The sequence below is a fragment of the Zea mays genome, chromosome 9 (genome assembly GCF_902167145.1).
Source record: "Zea mays cultivar B73 chromosome 9, Zm-B73-REFERENCE-NAM-5.0, whole genome shotgun sequence".
NCBI lineage: Eukaryota > Viridiplantae > Streptophyta > Magnoliopsida > Poales > Poaceae > Zea > Zea mays.
This window is the reverse complement of record NC_050104.1, coordinates 27,177,057-27,185,167: the sequence shown is the minus strand read 5'-3', so window position 1 is coordinate 27,185,167 and position 8,111 is coordinate 27,177,057.

The following is an 8,111-nucleotide window of genomic DNA, read 5'->3' as shown; positions in this document are numbered from 1 at the left end:
ACCCACTGTAATTTTTACAGAATTTTTGGAAAATATTAAACCACTGTCGTAGTTCAAACCTACACTAGAAACCATAAATAGAAAATAAAGAAAGGGAAAAATGAATAATAGGAAATTAGTGTCATACTAAAACCCTTTATAACTTGTCCACTGAAATATATAAAGGCAATACCAATTCCCTATGCCTATACCTAGCAAAACCTAAACCTAGAAGTGATAAGCATAAACCATTAAAAGCCACGTATAACCCAGAAACCCTAAGTTACTCATTAACTTAGTTTTTCTTCTCTTAGCATAATGTTATTAAATCCTGCATAATCATGACATACATGTTCATTGCATTTCGATAGACTGTAACCTTGCTGACGGAGAGTACGTCCTCGTGCCGGAGCAAGGAGCTGCTCAGGAGGTAGCCCCGGATCCAGCACCCGAGTCTGCACCAGAGGATCTGCCTGCCACAGCCTTGGAAGGCAAGCCCCGGTTTTATGCATAACCGTTATATATGCTATTTTACCGCACTTAATGTTTGTAGGCTTGTATTGTGCACTTAAGTGTAGGAGTTGACTGAAACCCTAGTTGCATGATCTCAGGAATCCTTTTGAGATGGATACTAGTATGCTAGGTCGAGTAGTTGCTTTATTTAATTAGGATCTCGGTAGAAGACGAGTGATTTTTCTAGCACTCGCGCGAGATCAGGAATTGGTTGTACCCACTTTCATACTATCATGATACTAGTCTGTGGACAACAATCCATGGGGATTGGTTGTCTACGAGATGGGAAAATGGAATAAGGATTAACGTGCGGATACCTGTCAAGCGTTTGAACATACTAAACACATACCGAGAAATATGGTAAATCGGTAAGCCTAGTACTTGAGTGAACCTGCCCACAGACTTTACCCCTCACGCGACCTGAGACGTGGTCTCCCATTCCGGTTATGGTGGGTACAAGTGCGGTCACTGCACGACGGCAGTCGGGGTCAGTGAGGCATTGTACGCCAAGGCGGTGAGCCCTGATCTGTTGCCAGGGGATCGATGGGGATGGTTGATGTGTGTGGGGACAGAGTGCCCCTGCATGTCATGTGTTTAGGTTTACCTTGCAAGGATAAAAACTCGATTCGAATCGTCTGCTTCTCGTAGCTAATGAGACTACTTGATCCATTGTACTGCATTGAGTAACAAGTGGAAATATGATGAGTTGATATAAGATGTTGATTGTTAATAATGTTTGCTACTATGTATGAGTAGATAGTACAGATTTAGCCTTAAGGGAGTCACACTTAAATTGACAAAGTTAAAACTTGACTTAGGAACTCAGCTAGTGTTTTTGGCAACCAAACCCCACAGCCAAACAGCTGCATGTCTAGAGGTAGAGGAGTAGACTCCTCACACCGGGTAAGTCTAGCTGAGTATTAGTATACTCAGCCTTGTTTGTGGCATAATTTTACAGGTTCTCTGGAGGACATGGTTGCTGGAGTGACTTGGCCATCCATCTTACCACCGGGTTGGACTGTCGAGTGGGACCCTACCTCGGCTGAGGAGGAGCATGAGGAGTGATGGGACAGGCTTCCCCATCTCTCTGTTTATTTACCGTTAGTTTTATTCCGCTGCACTTCGAACAATGATGACTACTTTTGCAAAACTCCGATGGTGATGTAATAATTTTAATACTCTTACATGCATGGTTTTATGTTTTATTGTATTTGCTCTGTGACTCACCATCGAGTGAGATTGTGGTACTTGATCCTGTCAGTGGCCGTGTCGGACTAGATCCGAGGGATTGACGGGTTATTCCCATTTAAGTGTGGTCTAGCCTCTAAGGCGGGGCTTAGACACTTAAGTTGGAATAATTCGGGCAGTTCCGCCACACAAAGACTCTAAAATATGAAACATTGGGCTTTTTACCGGTGAGGAGTTCATAAGATGTCTTCTTGAGGATTTGGTGAAGATACAACCGGTTGATGGAGTAGCAGGCGGTGTTAATTGCCTTGGCCCAAAACCGGTCCAGAGTCTTGTACTCATCAAGCATGGTCCTTGCCATGTCTAGTAGAGTTCTATTCTTCCTCTCCACTACACCATTTTGTTGAGGTGTGTAGGGAGAAGATAACTCATGCTTGATGCCCTCATCCTCAAGAAATCCTTCTATTTGAGAGTTCTTGAACTCCGTCCCATTGTCGCTTCTTATCTTTTTGATTCTCAATCCGAACTCATTTTGAGCCTGTCTCAAGAATCCCTTCAAAGTCTCTTGGGTTTGTGATTTTTCCTGCAAAAAAAATACCCATGTGAAACGAGAATAATCATCCACAATTACTAGACAGTACTTACTCCCGCCGATGCTTATGTAAGCGATCAGGCCGAATAAATCCATGTGGAGTAGCTCAAGTGGTCTGTCCATTGTCATCATGTTCTTGTGTGGATGGTGGGAGCCAACTTGCTTTCCTGCTTGACATGCTCTACAGACCCTGTCTTTCTCAAAATGAACATTTGTTAGTCCTAAAATGTGCTCTCCCTTTAGAAGCTTGTGAAGATTCTTCATCCCAACATGGGCTAGTCGGCGATGCCAGAGCCAACCCATATTAGTCTTAGCAATTAAGCAAGTATCGAGTTCAGCTTTGTTAAAATCAACTAAGTATAGCTGACCCTCTAATACTCCCTTAAATGCTACTGAATCATCACTTCTTTTAAAGACAGTAACACCTACATCTGTAAATAGATAGTTGTAGCCCATTTTGCATAATTGAGAAACTGAAAGCAAATTGTAATCTAAAGAATCTACAAGAAAAACATTGGAAATAGAATGGTCAGGTGGTATAGCAATTTTACCAAGTCCTTTGACCAAACCTTGTTTTCCATCTCCGAATGTGATAGCTCTTTGGGGATCTTTGTTTTTCTCGTAGGAGGAGAACATTCTTTTCTCCCCTGTCATGTGGTTTGTGCATACGCTATCAATAATCCAACTTGAGCCCCCGGATGCATAAACCTGCAAAACAATTTAGGTCTTGTTCTTAGGTACCCAAACAGTTTTGGGTCCTTTCACGTTAGAAACAAGCACCTTGGGTACCCAAACACAAGTCTTTGACCCCTTGTGTTTGCCCCCAACATATTTGGCAACTACTTTGCCTGATTTGTTAGTAAGCACATAAGAAGCATCAAAGGTCTTAAATGAAATGTTAGGCTCATTTGATGCAGTAGGAGTTTTCCTTTTAGGCATTTTAATATGTGTAGAATGCCTATAGCTGGATGCCTCATTCTTATACATTAAGCATGATGTGAAGCAGTATGAGGTTTCCTAGCATGAATTCTCCTAATTTTGTGCTCAGGATAATTAGCAGGATATAAAATATAGCCCTCATTATCCTGAACCATGGGAGCTTTGCCCTTGACAAAGTTGGACAATTTCTTAGGGGCATTAAGCTTGACATTGCTTCCCTGTTGGAAACCAATGCCATCCTTAATGCAAGGGCGTCTCCCACTATAGAGCATGCTCCTAGCAAATTAAAAAATTTCATTTTCAATTTCATGCTCATTGATTTTAGCAGTTAGTTGAGCTATATGATCATTTTGTTGTTTAATTAAAGCAAGGTGATCATTTATAGGATCAACATTAATATCTGTACATCTAGTACAAATAGAAACATGATCGACAGTAGATGTAGAGGGTTTGCAAACATTTAATTCATCTATCTTAGCATGTAATATGGTATTCTCATTTCTAAGACAGGAAATAGAATCATTGCAAACATTTAATTCTTTAGCCTTAGAAATTAAACTAGCATTTTCGGTTCTAAGGCTAGAAATTGATTCATTCAATTTATCAATCTTAGCAATTAAACTAGCATTTTCATTCTTAAGATTGGTAATTGAATCATGGCAAATGCTAAGCTCCTTAGTCAAGTTTTCATTTTTCTCTACTTCCTGAGCATAAGCAATTTTTTACTTTAACATGCCTTTTGTTTTCTTTAATAAGGAATTCCTCTTGGCTATCCAAAAGTTCATCCTTCTCATGAATAGCTCCTATTAATTCATTCAATTTTTCTTTTTGTTGCATGTTAAGGTTGGCAAAAAGGGTAAGCAGATCATCTTCATCACCACTAGAACTACCCTCATCACTAGATGTAGTATCCTTGGGGTTGGTTCTAGATTGTACCTTCTTCTTTTTGCCGTCCTTTGCCATGAAGCACTTGTGGCTGACGTTGGGAAAGAGAAGTCCCTTGTTGACGACGATGTTGGCGGCATCCTCGTCGGAGGAGGAGTCGGTGGAGCTCTCGTCAGAGTCCCATTCCCGACACACATGGGCATCACCACCCTTCTTGTAGTACCTCTTCTTCTCCTTCTTCTGTCCCCTCTTGTCGTTGTCCCTGTCACTATCACTAGACATTGGGCATTTAGCGATAAAATGACCATGCTTACCACACTTGTAGCACACCCTTTTGGAGCAGGGTTTGTAGTCCTTCCCCCTCTTTGCTTGAGGATTTGGCGAAAGCTTTTGATGATAAGCGTCATTTCCTCGTTGTCGAGCTTGGAGGCATCGATGAGGAGCCTACTTGGATGTAGACTCTTCTTTCTTCTCTTCTGTCGCTTTGAATGCGATGGGTTGCACCTCGGGTGTGGAGGTGCCGCCTTGCTCCAAGTCGACGATGAGTTTGGAGCCTTTGATCATTAGTTCAAATCTCACAAACTTTCATGGTCATCCCATTTGGTGCTCCCGAGGTTGCGCACTTGGTTGACCAAGGTCTTTAGCCGATTGTACATCGCTTGTGGCTCCTCTCCTTGGTTGAGGACGAATCAACCGAGCTCCCCCTTGATCGTCTCCCGCTTGGTGATCTTGGTCACCTCATCTCCTTCGTGCGCGGTCTTTAGGACGTCCCAAATCTTCTTGGCACTTTTTAGCCCCTACACCTTATTATACTCCTCTCGACACAAGTAGGCGAGGAGTATAGTAGTTGCTTGGGAGTCAAAGTGTCGTATTTGGGTGACCTCGTCCGAATCGTAATCTTTGTCTCCCACATTTGGTACCTGTGCTCCAAGGTGATGCCTCATTTTATCACTCCACATAGAATAATCTTCACCATCAAAACATGGTGGGTTGCCTAATGGAACGAAAAGTAATGGAGTGCGCTTAGAAATATGGGAATAACAAAGTGGCATCTTACTATACTTCTTGCACTCATGGCGCTTAGAAGTGACAAACGCAGCGTCGGAGCCGGATGTGGAGGGCGACGAAGAGTCGGTCTCGTAGTAGACCACTTTCTTCATCTTTTTCTTCTTGTTGCCACTCCGATGCGACTTGACGCGGGGAGGGGATTCCTCCTTGCCTTTGGCGCCGGACTCCCTTGATGGAGCCTTCCCGTGGCTTGTGGCCTTCTCGCCGGTTTCCATCTCCCTCTTGGCGGATGCTCCCGACCTCACTTCGAGTGGTTAGACTCTAAATGAAGTACCATGCTCCAATACTAATTGAAAGTCGCCTAGAGGGGGTGGATAGGCGGAATCTGAAAATTATAAACTTAAGCACACACTACAAGCCGGGGTTAGCGTTAGAATAAATATCAAGTCCAGGAGAGAGGGGAAAAACAAATCAACCAAGAAGTAATGCAGATGAACACGGTGATTTGTTTTACCGAGGTTCGGTTCTAAAGAACCTAGTCCCCGTTGAGGTGGTCACGAAGACCGGGTCTCTTTCAACCCTTTCCCTCTTCAAACGGTCACTTAGACCGAGTGAGCTTTCTTCTCACTTCTCACGGGTCACTTAGACCCCGCAAGGACCACCACACAATTGGTGTATCTTGCCTTGTTTACAAAGCACTTGAGGGTAACAAATGAAAAGGAAAGAAAGCCAACCAAGCAAACAAGAGCAACAAGAAACACAAGTGATCCTCTCACAAGCCCTAATGCGCTAGAGTTGAATTTGGGACTTTGAGTGGATCAATCGCTTTGATTTTTGTCTTGGAGTGAAGTCTATTGCTCTTGTATTGAATGCAATGTGTGGAATGCTTGGATGCTTGGAGTGGTGGTGGTTGGGGGGTATTTATAGCCCTCAACCACCACATAGCCGTTGGGGATGGCTGCTGTCGATGGGCGCACCGGACACTGTCCGGTGCGCCAGCCACGTCACCCAACTGTTAGGGTTCTGGAGCAGTTGACCGTTGGAGGCTTTGTCTTCTAGTGGCACCGGACACGCATTGTTCACTGTCCGGTGCGCCTCTGACTTCTGCGCGCACTGTTGTTCACTGTTCAGCGGTCAACACGGCTTTTGCAGTCGACCGTTGCGTGAGTAGCCGTTGCTCCGCTGGTGCACCGGACAGTACGGTGGCACACCGGACAGTCCGGTGAATTATAGCGGAGTGCGCTCTGAGAAACCCGAGAGTGGCAAGTTGGATACTGTACGGTCCTGGTGCACCGGACACTGTCCGGTGCGCCAAAACAGGGCACACTCGATTTCTTTGCTCCTTTGAGTTTGAACCCTTTCTTTAATCTTTTATTGGTTTGTGTTGAACCTTTATGCACCTATAGAGTATATAATCTAGAGCAAACTAGTTAGTCTAATATTTGTGTTGGGCATTCAACCACCAAAATTAATATTCGGAAAAGGTTAACCCTATTTCCCTTTCACTTATTCTTCTTGTGCCAAGACTAAGACTGATCTGCTTCCATGAGTATATCTTGTATTAGTCTTAGATTGAAAGGGAAATGGAGTATTCGGCAAAGACAACGCTTCCACTCAACTCTAACAATATCATTTACCCTTTGTCGTTACCCCACAATATCTCAATTGGTATAATCTTTCACTCATATTTCTTTTACCAATGGGGGAAAAAGTATTAAAGGGCTCTCAAGTTCTCCGTTTTTGGCGATTAATACCAAAGGGGGAGAAAAGTATTAAGCCCAATGCAAAAGGACTGCACCACCACCATTTCAAAAAATTTCGAAATAAACTTTTCAATTGATGTATTCTCAAAGTGGTATGTGGTATCAATTGGTATCTATGTTTCACTTAACTTGTGAAAGTAAAATTTCAAACTGGTATCTATCCCAAAACCATCTTGAAAGCTAAGAGGAGAATTTCATTCAGGAGGAGTTTTTATTCAGTCAAAGGAAAAGCATTTGAAATAGGGGAGAAATTTCAAATCTTAAAAATGCTTCTTGCAATATCATTCATATACCTTTGACTATTTGCAAAAAGACTTTGAAAAGATGTTCCAAAAGGATTTGCAAAAACAAAACAAGTGGTGCAAATGTGGTCCAAAATGTTAAATAAAAGAAAAGCAATCCATTCATACTTAGTAAAGTTTTTTCAATTGGTTTAACTCCAAATAACCTATGCACATTCCAAATGCAAACTAGTTACATTACTGCACGTTATATTTTCTTTGGTTTGTGTTGGCATCAATCACCAAAAAGGGGGAGATTGAAAGGGAAATTGGGTTAACCATCTCATATAATTAATTTTGGTGGTTGATGATCAACACAAACACATGGACTAACTACTTTGTCTAGAATTCATCTATTACAGGTGCATAAGGTTCAACACAAACCAAGAAAAGAACCAACTTAGGGACACAATTTTATTGGAGCAAAAGGACTTGAGTGTGCTGAAAATTGGCGCACCGGACTGTCCGGTGTACCACCGGACAGTGTCCGGTGCACCAGGCCGTATAACTCCAAACCAGCCACTCTCGGGAATTCCAGGGCGCGCTCCGCTATAATTCACTGGACTGTCCAATGAGCCAGCGGAGCAACGGCTCCCTGCGTGCCAACGGTCGACTGACAGGATGAACAACGCAGCATAGTGTCATGCAGAAGTCAGAGCAGCGAAGTCAGAGGGGCACCGGACTGTCCCGTGCCGCAAGAAGACAAAGTCTCCAACAGTCGACCAGCTTCGAACCCTAACGGTTGGCTGACGTGGCGGCGCACCGGACAAGAAACAGTGCCTGTCCGGCAGCGGCCTTGGCCAACAGCTACAATGTGGTTGGGGCTATAAATACCCCCAACCACCACAACCTTTGGTATCCAAGTTTTTCAGAGATCACATTCGATACAAGAGCTAGTGCATTCACTCCAAGACACATTTCCAAATATCAAACCCTCTCCAAGTCTAGAATTCATCTCAACCA